Source organism: Dreissena polymorpha, chromosome 2, assembly GCF_020536995.1.
Source record: "Dreissena polymorpha isolate Duluth1 chromosome 2, UMN_Dpol_1.0, whole genome shotgun sequence".
NCBI classification, from domain to species: Eukaryota; Metazoa; Mollusca; class Bivalvia; order Myida; family Dreissenidae; genus Dreissena; species Dreissena polymorpha.
Genome location: NC_068356.1, coordinates 69,583,258 through 69,598,196, shown reverse-complemented (window position 1 = coordinate 69,598,196; position 14,939 = coordinate 69,583,258). Strand labels below are relative to the sequence as shown.

The following is a 14,939-nucleotide window of genomic DNA, read 5'->3' as shown; positions in this document are numbered from 1 at the left end:
TTAAACCAAGATTTAACTCAGAAAAAACCAAGTCGGTAAGCTAAAAAACCCAGTCGGTAAGCTAAAAGCGTGTCTGAAAAACCCGCTTTTAGCACAGTGCAAATACCGCAGAGTTAAACACAGATGCCTGAAAAAAACTCACTTTAAACCCACTTAAGACGGTTAAAAAAACCACTATGTTGGCTTTAAGCGAGTTAAACCAAGATTCAACTCAGATAAAACCAAGTCGGTAAGCAAAAAGTGTGTTTAAAAGACTCGCTTTTAGCTCGGTGCCAATACCGCAGGGTTAAACCCAGTTTAAAACTGGGTTATAACCGGATTTTGCTCACTTTTTTGACAAGGGGTACACTGGCATTCTGCTTAATTATGACTGTCAGTCTCTACAGTAAACTGTGATAGCATGTTAGTGAAACGGAAAATTATTGGAAGGTAAACATATTGAATATATTAATTAAACTCATTTAAATACATCACAAACACAACTATGCCGTTTGTTTTCAGTTTTTAATATTTGCCCTGAATCTGCCACTTACAGGCTTACATTGTTCCCCCAAATTCTGCTTTCAAACTCCCATTTGCCCTTTTTCAAATCTAACGCACATATAGATGCCTATTTTAAAATTTACTTTAGTCTTCTACTATTCCCTCTGGGGTAAAACAGTAGATCATTACTTAAATAATCAATTTAAATCAATTACCTAAGAATATCACAATCATCTTGCTTATTGACCCACCTGCATGGCATAATCCCACCTCATAATGTGGGCATTAAAACTAAGACACCCACTCAAGAAAATGTTACTTGAAATTATTCCCAACAAGTGGCTGTATGTAGATATTTATGAAACCAATGTAAATTTGAAAATGATTTATTTGAATTAACTTCAATATGCAAACTTGTTTGCAACAGCTTGCAAGAGCAATTTTTTAGTGCTACACATACAAAATCATTTTAAAGAGATCTTTTCACAGTTTGGTAAATCTTTTGACAATTTGAAAACCTAAAAATTATAAAGCGTTGAAATGCGAAACGATTGAATAATTTTGAGAGTTTTGTTGTTGTCGTTTAAATTTACAAAACTACAAATATTGCTTATATAAGGTATAAAATACTTAAACTGTGTATACCCGGCGGAATAGCCGAGAGGGCTAATGCGATTTTACTTCAGACTTACTCCAGGACTCCGGGTGTCTTTGGTTCGAGCCCTGGTACAGGCTACTTTTTTTCCGTTTTTAAAATTTTATTCTTGATTTTTTACTAGAGCTTTTAAGATCCCATGTTTATATTTATCAATATAAAGCATTTAATGACAAACTTCAAAAAATGCCAAAATCTGTGAAAAGGCCCCTTTAAAATGCAACTACAAATGTACCAATTAAAATATTTGCTATTGTTCATTTTTATCAACTTCAGTCCTAGGAATAAAAATAATCTATCTATAAATTCAAATTGGTGCTTTTTAAAATGAAATTAAAGTACTTAAAACAAATATCACCTTAAAATGATGATGAACCAGTAAATGATATCAGTAAAAGGAATTCAAACTCCAATTTGCTTTAATCGGTACATCACACAATAAAACTAAGCTGCAGATCTATCATTTTTTTACATAATTATGTCAACACTACAGCCATTTCAAAAAAAACAACAACAAGAGGACCATGCCGCATGAACCAACAAGGGTGGCAACTTGTTATGTCACAATTTGGCAGTGTATAAAAAGTGGTACTTAATTATCTCGCTAAACATGGGCCTAAATTACGTTTAAAAGCTATTTTCTGATTGGATGAAACAGTCCGAAATCATCCAATAAATAAAGTTGAGATATTTATCTTGCGGAACATGCAATGCCATGCCGCATGCAAGCTATTTATAAAGTAAATATCGTAAATCAAAAAGTTTGTTATGTTTTTTTTCACGGTCATAGACAGTGTTCCTGGCTGAAAACGATGCAATATTACTTTAAAAGCATTCATGCATTAGTTTTTAGCAAGAAAGAGGTAGAATATTAGTGTAAAACATAATTTTTTTCATTTAACTTTGTGTCTGCTACAATTTAACGAGTGGTTACGGAAATTACCGATTGTACAGATGTATCGACATTCGTATGCAAAACGAAAGAATAGCTTGCATATTTCAAGTTTATCAGCCTTGAAATTACCTATTAATCAAATGAGAATCGAAATTATTAAAATATAAACCAGTAATGTTCATTAACACCAAAATCTTTGGGCACAACCATCATATTTTTGGAAACCGTAACGTATTGTTTTTCGGAAACAGACGATCGGTAATTTCCATAACCATATGGAAAATTTCATCACTGACAAGTTTCGTTTCTAATGTTTTTCTCAAATATTCTACAACAAAATTATTGTATACCATTACACAAATGAAAGACAAGTAATAATTCCTTGATTTTGAGGAGGGACACTGTCTATAAATGCTTATAAAAACGCATTAAGGATAAACTTAAGTGCATAAAATATTGAAAAATAAATCATAATTCAAGTGTAGACAAGTGTTCGTTTTATCCGAAATATTCATTCATCCACATTGTTCAGACACTCAATTATATTGGAAATTATTACGAATATCTGATAAAACTTGCATTATTTATTTATATACTTCCATTTCATAAATGTTTTTTTGATAAACGTCGTCAATTATTAATTGTATATAGATTTCTCTATAGTTTGAAAAACACTTAGGCAAATATTTCTCATTTAAGATAAAATGCAAATAATTAATAAAATATTCCCTTTTAATCAGTATGTTGGTTTATCGGTCAATAACAATATCACTTTGAACATTGAATTATTTAAAAGTTGTAACAAACATTAAATGTTCTCCGAACAAATGATTCATAACACATATAACAGATTGATAGGAAGATTGAACAAATCAAGGTTGCTAGGTTGCCCGCCTAAAATGGTCCTGTTAGTATGGAAGTACGTGATATATAAATTTATTAGCCTGTCTGTGTTGTAAAGGCATAAAATATTTTATGAATGTCTCAAAGTGTAGAAATATTTTGCATTTAGTAAAAGAAAGGCAACATAAAACCCTTAAGTGGCTGACAAGAACTTGTGGCTGAATACAACTTAAAAAAGGCATTATGCTTCTTGAAAATAAAAGTAAACATCATTATATATGAATTTTCTGATCAAAAGTGTTATTTTTAGTGAATAGGGGATATACATTTTCAAGAATAAACAATATAATTATAAATGTTTTGGCAAAGTGCATCATAGTATTATCATAGTACCAGTTTTGGTCTAAAAATCCAGTAACATTTTTTAAATTTCATAACCCCTTGTTGCCCAAAAAAAAAAATCATGAAAAATAGAATTTTCATAGTAACCTATTAAAATAAAATAAAAAATGCTTTATTAGACCCTAGATATTATTTTTGCAATCATTTTTCATCAATTACAAATGTTTAAAAAATTTTTTGTTTCATGCTACTCATGGCACCAGTTTTTTGTCAGAAAATTAATTACATTTTTTTTTAATGCATTACCCCTTGTTGCCAAAAAATTCATAAAAATATAATTTTCAAAGATATCCTTTAAAAAAAAAAAAAAATGCCTTCTTCAACCTTAAATATTATTCCTTCAAGTATTTGACATCAATTATTTATGTTTGAAAAAATCATTGGTTCATGCTAACCATGGGCCCTAAGACGTTCACATCATACTCGGAGGACCTGACTATTCTCAGACGGTGAACTTGAGACCAATACAAGTACTTAATGAAACATAAATATTATGACAGACTTTTAATAAATAAAATTATTCTCTATCCAATAAATTCATCCAATCGGCATTCTTCATATGTACCACGTGACCGTCCAATATATATTCCAGTATTGGATCCAAAAAGTCTGTATTTTTTCCATAGTGGACAGTTGAGTACAAGTGCACTAAGCCATTGTTTTATAGCGATAAAAGCTGTTACCGAGAAAAAGTATCAGAATGTACAATAATCAATTCACATGGGCGCTTGTCTTGAAAATTGCATAGATGCAATTAAAGCATTTTAAAAATCCAAATTAAAATTAAAATGAAACAAAGAGCTAAAGAAAGGAATATAGAATAAAAAGCTTATTAGATGTTTAAACCGTACAATATGTGATATACTGTGAAACCATTTATTTTCGACAGCACAAAATTTCGTCATTTTTATAAAAATGATGATTTCGTCAGCACTTAAATTCGCCGATTTCTGATTTTGAATTTAAAAAAAATGCGTCAGTCAATATCCGATTTGTGTGTAATACATATTCGCGATCAATCGCAGTTGCGAAAATTCGTGGTACGAATGCGGGAACACACTTAAGAATCAGTGCAGGAGGTGGGGCCTGTTTGTCACATGCCAATTAACTAGTCTTTTGTTACCAAGGAACAGTAATGGACCCTCTTAATGTGTGCCATTCACACGTTCATTGTTATGATTAGCGGACAAGTGGGATCGAATAACCGTTAACGAGTGTTTGTAACAACGAAGACAATTACCAATTATAGTCTTATTCTATTATTATAATTGCCATACTGATAATAATCGTATGGGTATGTGTTCTAGTTGGTATGATTTTTATTAAAATGCTGTCAATACCGTTTTAAAACTGTTTGTGTTATACGAAAGAGGTTCCAGTTTGTTAAGTGTTTTTTTTTCATATAAAAAGCTTTTTTATTCTGATATCAACATTAAAATTATAAATTCTATGTGTGTGTTCGTCTTAAAAAGTAAACTACCGGTATATAAATCAATAATGTCGATAATTTAAAAATAAATAAATTGATACATATAAAATGGTAATAAGTGTGGTTAAACGCAAACAATCAAACAACAAACAGCAATTAAAATATTCTTTATTAATTTGTGATAAATACGCATGTTGATAACACATCGTCATCTTTCCATTTGGTTTATTGTCTTTCATCGGCATTCGCTGCGTGATGACTAATATGCAACACCCCTGAAAAACACAATGCACCTAATGGGTAATAAAGTTATAAACAATTAGCGCTAATGCATAACCATTCTACATAAACGAAGTCAATGCATTCGATACAGCTGTACTGCACACGCGTTTTAAAGAAGTGTAACGTGTCAGTTAAATACCTTGTGTAATCTACATCCCTTTGTGTCAAAACCGGATTAATCTTACGATTACGAAACAGCAGTGAATGTGTGCATGGATTATGTTGGAATTTAATGCCTCATGTCTACGGTAAAGTTTTAAAATATTGTTCAACTTAGTGTTTGTTTTTGTTCAAACATAGAGCATGATTGTTCGTTAGGATCTTAAATTCGCCGATCGGTCGACTGACGAAATTTATGAAAATTAATGCCTGACGATTAATAATGGTTTCACAGTATTTGGACAAACTGTGTGCTTGTCCAAATATATCTCCGTATTGTACAGTGAAACGTCTAATAACCTATACATATTTCCAACACAGAATGTACATATTAAAAACATAGAGTAATTAATATTAGAGTAAACACAGTTAGCCAGTAGCTGGTTTTATCTCCTCCAAAAAAGGCTGTCTATATAAGGTTCAATAAGTAACTTCAAGATCATATGGAGAGATTTTATTTACAGCAACTGACGTACTTTGTATACTTGATGAATGGGCTAATAACATTCATATGAAACAGTTATTCATGTATTTCAGGGTTTATCACAAAGTGATATTCTGGGGAAAAAAAGATGGCAATATTTAATTGGAGTTATTCAATACAATCTTAAACCATTATCATCACCACCAAAAATAACACCGATATGACAGTACTTCTTTGTTTGCTATACATTTAATCATCATGAGAATAAAGCAACTTCCACCTGTGTTAAAAAGTTGCACTTAGCTAAAACTGTGGCAGCCATATTTTTTAACAGACTGGAACCATTTTTGAACTCAAGAAGTGAGTGAGTTCAAGAAAGATAACTCAAGAAAGATAACTAAGTTTCACTATAGTGGCAGCCATTAAAGGAAAACTGCCCTGGTTACCTCTGGCAGCAATGTTTTTCTACAGACCGGATTCATTTTTTATCTCTGCCGAGATTAGATTTTACTTATAGTAGCCATATAAGGAAAACTGCCACTTCCCTAGGCGTCCATGTTTTTCAACAGATTGGGCCTGTTTTTCGAAATCAGCCCAGATATCATTAGACCAAATGTTCTGGCCAAGTAGATGATGATTGGACTAAAATTGTGACTTCCACAGTGTTATCAAGGGATAACCATAGCCTTATGAAGAAAATTGCCCTGCCCTGCCCTGACAGCCATGTTTTTCAATCAACCGGAACCACCCAAAGTGACCAATTTTTTTTCACCAACCAAAACAATTTTTGAAAAAAATGTTCAGACAAAGTTTCTTGAAAATTGGACTATGAAGATGACTTTTTGAGTGTAAACACGCTTTTATTTTTATTTGACCTAGTTACCTAGTTTTTGACCTCACATGACCCAGTTTCAAAACCAACCAAGACATCATTGGGACACTGTCTATATAATAATCTAGATCATCTGACCAAGTTTCATGAACATCAGATGATAAATGTTGTCTCTAGAAGTAAATGTTGACAAAGCATGATGGACAAAAGGAGATCACAAAAGCACACCATAGCAAGTTGTGCTCAGTTGAGCAATCAAACATTAAATTGATACAACATCTGTTGATTTTCTTGAATGTGTTACATCATTATAATCCATATTAAAAATAAAACGTATACATCAAATAAATAATGAAATTGATTGTAATTACTGCGACATTTGTGTAATCAGGAGTTTGAATCTAAATGAAAATGTGCACCACCTACGAAATAATATACAGTACAGCTCACGCAAAACCAAAAAATTCTGCAATCTGCGGAGTTTGATGACATCAAGTGTTTGTGGAGTCAACTTGGCATCAACCATCTGGTTGCTAAGTCTCTTCCCCGAGACACGCCGCGGCATGCATCGGCATGATGCCCAGGAAATTGTTGGTGATATGACGCCGAGTCACTCGGCGAACAATCTTATAAACTATAATTTACCTAGGATAGAAACTGATTAGAAGTTCCGAATCATAATGTTTATTCAATGTAGATTAACTACATTCGGACATAAACATGCAAAGCAAACCCCACTACCGAAAAATAACATTAATTTGTCTGTAGAAGAATATGGGATTGTTAGCATTGTTAGCAGATATAAAAGAGTCTCCATTTTCAAATTTCAAAATGTATTTCACACCCATGCCCATGACAGTATTTTCTGTCTTTATAAACACTGCGTATAAAAGAAAACCGTGTTCGAACCTAGCTAAAGGATACCGCACCTGGAGGAGTGATAATTGCGTGTTTGATTATGCAATTACAGTTTGAAGCCATGGAGTACTCATAACTGATTGTAGTAATCGTATTAACCAGAGTCTCTGGATTCCCTGATACATACGTGTCAACTGTCTCAATCACATACATGCAACTTCTCCCGTCTTTATCAATTACTCGATAATCCCATATATGCCCAATTTCCATTTTTAAAAGCAAATTATGGGTAATATAGACGATAAGAGTGCTCAAGAATGTTATAAACGCAAATGTTCGCAATTTTCAAAAGTATCAAATGAATTTCGGCATATGATTCTATTTAAAGATTTGATGAAATAGCGCCCAATCAGGACAGTTGTATTCCAACATGCGTAAATCACCTGACATGGAATTTCTTTGTCCTGATAAAAAGTGCGCGAAAATTGGCGTGGGTGTATTTATTTGTAAATAAAAATTTCGTAGCAGGTACAACATTGAGATCATTAAATTTCCATTAAAAGTTTCATTGTGAATTTCAACTTGAGTACCGGGGTATCTCGCAAATTATTTGGCATTGTCATTTCCTCTGAATAAAATATAATTATAACACGCTGTATCATTACCGTTACGCTGTTTCAGTTCCTTCATTATTGAAACAATTATTGTATTGTATACTGACTGCACACAAGTGTTGTGTATTGTTCATATTCTTGTGCAACGACCAATAAAAAACTTAATTTATATTTAGAACTTTTGTACTGACAACATAATAATTAATATTGCACGTGCTTATCTAACATTATGGGATTATAAACACGGGTCATAGCCACTTGTATGGGCCATAATTCACAGTCACGATGGTTATTTTCAGTAGCACATAATATGGTCAGAAACTAACAAGTTCGAGTATTAAAACGTAGAGATTATGATTTGAAAAATCGCATGGGGTCTAAAAGGAAACAAAATGCCACCAAATCATGCATGCAAAAAGATTCACTGAATAACGTAGATTTACTGCCTAATGTTTAGTGTAAATAACTATGTTCGAAACATTTAAAATAACAATAATTTCGAATTATCATGGCTTCCATTTTCTAAAGCATATTCCGTTCAACATTGCTCAAGACATTGTAAAGACAAACATTTGCCATTTTTTCCATCAAATGAATTTTACATGAACAACGTGTGTATCACCAGAAGCTATGTGAACATTTAAATTTAGATGCAACATGTACACGTCATTTTCTGAAAATCGGGACGAAGTGAAAGTTATCATTTTAAAAATAAACCAACATTTGATTTTATTTTAACGGTCAACATTAGTTGTATTTGTATTGTCTGTGTATTTGCACAACTCTAATGCAACTAGATATCTTTTTTTTTCGATGTTTAAAGTAAGTCTCGTTTCCGAGATTAAACTGTTTAAGTTTTTTTTATATGGTTACTGACCTACAAAATCATTGTTTAGACAGATGACATCCAATGGTAATTGTATGAAGTTACGATGCAGAGAAGCTTACGAAATGTTAAAACAATTGCGTAGAAGTAAAGATATCAGGGTATTATTTGTATCTGGTACTAATATTCGTTAATTTGAAAATTATTTAACATTTGCTATAATAAACAATCAATATTTGTAAATATTTTGTCTTGGCGAATTGCCGTGTGTTGAGAGGCAGCGTGATTCGGCGGATCAATGCCGAGGCAGAAACAGACGCGGTGTCACTCCGCAAATTATCGCCAAGTGCCTCGGCAGCATGCCGAGTCAATACTCGTTGTGGACGTGGAGAAACTTAAAAATAAAAGAATCTGTCTGCGGCATAGCCGCGCAACGCCGCGGACTTTGTTGGTTTTGCGTGAGCTGTACTGTAAGTGTGGATTTTGTATTACAAAAAGGTCAGTAAATATAAATTCCTTTAGCAAAAATTAATGTATTTGAGATAAAAAAGGACAAACAGTTGCTTTTGTTCCGCCTCCCCTACTTTCAAATGACATAAGGAATACCTGCAATTTTAGGAATTCAGTTTCAATAATATCAGCCGCACTTTGGCAAAACAGAGCTTAATGCAAGTGCGTAAAGTGTTGTCCCTAATTACCCTGTCTGTACACACAAGCTTATCTGGGAAGACACTCTCTGTCTGAACTGGCTTTGTATTTATAAGATACTTCCTTTAATGGAAATATTTTGTAAAAGTGTAGTGTTGCCCTGATTAGTCTATGCTGACTGCACAGGCTAATCAGGGACTACACTTTAGGCACATGCATAAGGCCCAGTTTTCCCAAAGCCTGGATCGTATCTTTTTGTCTTTTTGTTCTATTATAATTACTAACCATAGGTCTCTAAAACTGATTGCAAAAAATGCACTCTGTGAAATGGTACTTGCAGATTTATTGATGAGGATATTGCAGAAGTCTGGTAAGGTTTAGACATGAACATGTTTAATGAAACTGATATCTATCATAAATGATTACTTTGCCTGACAAGATTGGTTAATAAGACCCGGGTCACTACATGAAGGTACTTATTAACAGACACTGTTATTTAATGAGACAGAGGACAATACCTTACCTTGCTGTAGTATTAATTATCACTGTCACTGAATGAGAACATAAGACTAAAGATTTTAAAGTGCTTTCCCCTAGTACTTGTTGATGACCATCACAGGAATGTTTCCATGATAATAGACACTAAATATAATTTTCCTAGTCTATTCCTAGAAATAATTTAACTCAAATACTGGTGTAATATATATTACAAACCACCAAACAGTGAATTCCGTTTCCATATTCAATGGGTGAAAAAAAACTTTGAAATAATTGCTTACCACAAATGCATAGAGCAAAAGTAAACTGTAAATTAAAACAAATAACATCATAAACATCACGTATCACTAGAGCTATCAATGACATCATATATCACAAGAGCTATAAATGACATAGCATATCACTAGAGCTATCAATGACATCACGTATCACTAGAGCTATCAATGACATCATGTATCACTAGAGCTATCAATGACATCATGTATCACTAGAGCTATCAAATGACACAACATATCACTAGAGCTATCAATGAGATCACCTATCACTAGAGCTATCAATGAAATCATGTATCACTAGAGCTATCAATGAGATCACTAGAGCTATCAATGGCATCACATATCACTAGAGCTACCAATGACAACACATATCACTTGAGCTATCAATGGGATCACAGATCACTAGAGCTAACAATGACATCATGTATCACTAGACCTATCAATGACATCACATATCACTAGACCTATCAATGACATCACATATCACTAGAGCTAGCTATGACATCACATATCAGTTGAGCTATCAATGACATTACAGATCACTAGAGCTATCAATGACACCACCTATCACTGGAGCTATCAGTGACATCACGTATCACTAGAGCTTTCAATGACATCACATATCACTAGAGCTATCAATGACATCACATATCACTAGAGCTATCAATGACAGTGATTAATACTCTCACATGCTGCTTAAACAAAGATATTGACTTTAAAGTGTTCATGTGGTTCTCACATACATGTATCATGTAGCTTAACATTTGTGCCACGTAACTATAAAATCATTCAATTCATGGTAAACTTATAAAGCAAGATGATAAGCCAAGTTTGAAAACAAGAGCTGTAGTCTGACCTTTGACATCCAAGTATGACCTTGACCCTGAAGATGGGCCACAGCTGTTTAAGAAAAGTGGTAATAAAATCTATTTTTTATTTCATTATGGCCTTAGCCACTCAACAAAATACAAAAATCTTGACAAAAAAATCCCAAATTCTCGCCAGTAAACACATTCCGTCTGCTTGGCAGAAATGAATGTATTATCAAATCAATACCCATTATTTGCTGAAAACAAGAATGATGGATGTATATCAGTATATGCACAAAATATAGAAATTAGCAATAGGAAGTTAAATAGACATTTTACGGTTGACTACATTTAATCCATAGGCCAGACTTAAAAAAAACAATACTACTAATTACTTAATACACACTACAAATTACTTGCATTTTTAATGTATTAAATGAAGATTATTCTTTCAGAATGGCTTTAAAACTGCTCTTAATTTATAAAAGTGGCAACTGATATTTTTTAATGGCCAAGATGGGTGATGAAAGAAAATCCATACCCAGCAAAAGCCCTGCTAATGAAGGTATAGTGATGTGATTCCTGTGCAAGACACACCCACTCATACAGATGTCAACATTAGCTCATACAGTAGAATCATTCATTGTGCCATTCCACATACATCTCCTCTCTGACCCAAACCAATGACCCCCATATAAAAATCTTATGGTCATAGTATACTAAATAGTTTCCCTATATAATTCAATGCAAAAGCGACAACTTTAAGCGAAAATAAATGCAACATTTTGCACATAAAGACCCCCATAACCATACCTTTTCTTAAAGGCCATTCTAAGTGGAATCGATTTATGCAATAAAAAAGCCATTCTAAGCAGAATCGATTTATGCAATAAAAAAGATAGGTCTTGTTTAAACCAAGAAAGAACATGACACGAATCAAAATTGACTGTTTTTGCAACTTGCTATTGGCCGTTTCTTAGTGGAATGTAACCTTTTTCAGTGCAAGGCTTTACTATAGTCTCCATTTAGTTTATCATATTTCAGGGATTCGGTCGTGAACACCTATTCATACCCTGCCATTATCTCTGAAAGATAAAACCCGAACAATAGTTTAAAGTGTAAACCATGCCTTCGCGTCAACTATGATATTTTTTTAGAGAGTACAGCCCTACATGAAATGATTATTTAGTATATTGTAACCTTATTGGTTTGGTAACTTACATTATTGTTTATCACCTGCACCAGAAATGTTTACAAAAACATAACTCATGCCTCATTTTAAAATTTGTCATTATTAACAAGACAGTATACCTTGAATTTCACCCCATTTAAAGCGGGTATATACGATTTTGTCAAATATTTATGAATTTATATAAAATGTGTAAAAAACTTATTATATATATATTTCAATATAAATTAAAATAAAAGTTAAGAAGAACATGTGTCGAAAAATGCGAAATAAGCCAGATATTTAATTCTGAAATTGAAAACGGCTGTACAGCCGAATTCGCCAGCATGTATACCATACATGTACGATGTGAATCTAAACTTAGTGTAACGGTTTATTTGAATTCCTGCAACGATATCTATTCATACGACACACAAACACTAACTCCGATCCTAATACAAAGACGAATGCCTCGGTTATTGTAGGAAAATATGTACGTCACAATCGGCTCGGGGCGCTAATTTGTCTTTGCTGCATTTTATGAAATGCGACTTTAATGTATAATTTTTCTTGCCCATATTATGTTATTGTTGCATATTTTATCAATATATTACAATTAAACACATATAAAAAATCGTATATACCCGCTTTAAAATACATGCAAGCTTTTGAATAGTTTTACCCATATTTGGATTGTTTATGCTTGAAGTTAAAATCTTATTTGACAAACTTGTTTGTTATTTGCCAACATATAATCGAAGGGCGCCGCGCCCTGCCTTCCCGAATCTGCGCCCTGCCCTCCCGAACCCGCGCCCTGCCCCCCCCCCTCTCAAAAAAAATATGATAATTCATAAATCTCTTATTTCATCGTAATTATTTTAATCCTCATTGTAGACATAATACTGGAATGGTTTAATAATAATGGGAATAATACAATTATTTATAACATATAAATTAACATGCAATAGGAAGAATTCCAGAAACACCCGCGCGCTCCAACGTGCCCTTTTCACAAACTACTGCGCGTCGAAAGTGCCCTTTTGACAATATACTGCGCGTCGAAAAAAGCCCCCCTGCCCTTTTCAAATCCTAGCTGGAGCACTGTTGTGATTTATTAAAAAAGATATCAATTGGGAATTGTAGGCAGTCATTTGGGAAGAAACATACTTTTTGATATTGGGAATATGGTTGAATTTTGGCCCCAAATTGGACCAGATCAACCCATTTCATATTTATTTCAAACCAAAACATTAACTCAATTATAAGAACAAGACCCGTGTTTGTAAAACAAAATGCTCTTTACTGCGCTTTGAAGCTAGACAGCAGCTATTTTAGAGAAATTTTGTAAGTCTAAGGAACCATAACTTTGCCAAAAATCAATGGACCCGAACTAAACTCACACTTTATCTGTTAGTCATGTAGGCAGACTCACACACCAAATATCAGGTCAATATCTTAAAGCGTTTCGTAAAAAGTCTGGAAAAATTGCATGACGGACACACAGGGAGCACAAAAAGTCATACATGTACACTTCAACAATATATTATGTCACTCAGCGCTGCATTTGTCATGCACATGTGCAAGAAAGCGACTAATTTCAAGTTCTAAATGTATATCTGCAAGCCAGCCCACTCAATATTTGTCAACCGTCTGCATGTCGAGGCTGAAAGAGACTCCAATTACCCTGTTCATATCAAACTTCACACCACATACTGACTGCGATACAGTAACACATGCATTTACAACAAGCAATATTTTGCACAAGCGGATTTATTCAAATAATTGCCTTTTATGAACTATATTTGCATTCTGAGTATTAAAAAATGTAAACTGATGATGAAGTGATGTGCATGCTCTATACTGTGAATGCTAAAGGTTTATATATGTACATGTATTATCACTCAATACCATTGATAAATTGTACATCTAATCTTCACTCTACCAAAGATTGCATTAAATTTAGCACGATTTTCAGTGCACATTTTATAAACTGATTTAGCATCAATATCAATTTAAATGTGAGGAACTCATGGGGCAGGATACAGTCATTACAAAAGATGCGTTTGTCAGAAACACAATGCCCCCTACTGCGCCGCTTTGATAAAAAATTACCATATCCCTTCGGATTATAGAAATATAGAAATTATCTCCCTTTAAAGCTTGTAACTTCCCTTGGATTTGTTTTTCTGAACTTTGAACTTGAAGGATGACCTTGACCTTTCACCACTCTAAATGTGCAGCTCCATGAGATACACATGCATGCCAAATATCAAGTTGCTATCTTCAATATTGCAAAAGTTATTGCCAATGTTAAAGTTTTCGGACAGACGGACGGACTGACAGACAGACAGTTCAAATGCTATATGCCACCCTACCGGGGGCATAATAAGAGTACTCAGAGTACAGTCATGTTTTTTGTTTTTGTATCAGTTTTCCACAATATTTCAGACCTATCACACCACCATCAATTCACACATTTCCTGGGTAAGCTGCTTAACCAGTACTGAGTGCACACACTTCTGTCAGAACTGACAACTGCCCTACTTGCAACAGAGGTAGGGGAAGAATGGAAAGACCAATCCCCTAACAAATTGAGTCACCCAGTCGGGGATTGAACCTGCCATCCTCTGACTTGTAGTCCAGCGCCCTAACAACTGAGCTATTCAGCCTATATATAATTAAGATAACAGGTAGTAATAATTAATAATATCATAAAATATCACTGACAATGTTTTCCTTTTGTTTGATTTTTTTTTAAGAACAGATTTGTACAGATGGAGTGGAGAAAAATGCTGAAAAATGCTGAAACCCCTTTTCAAGTTTTGGTAAATTGACAAAA

General features: G+C 33.6%; 1 protein-coding gene across 4 annotated transcripts in view; it reads right to left on the bottom strand.

Moving 5' to 3' along the window:
• Positions 1–14,939, bottom strand: part of LOC127867486 (ras-related protein Rab-3) — an 86,169-nt gene that overhangs the window by 60,734 nt on the left and 10,496 nt on the right. The gene's annotated exons all lie outside the window — the stretch shown is intronic.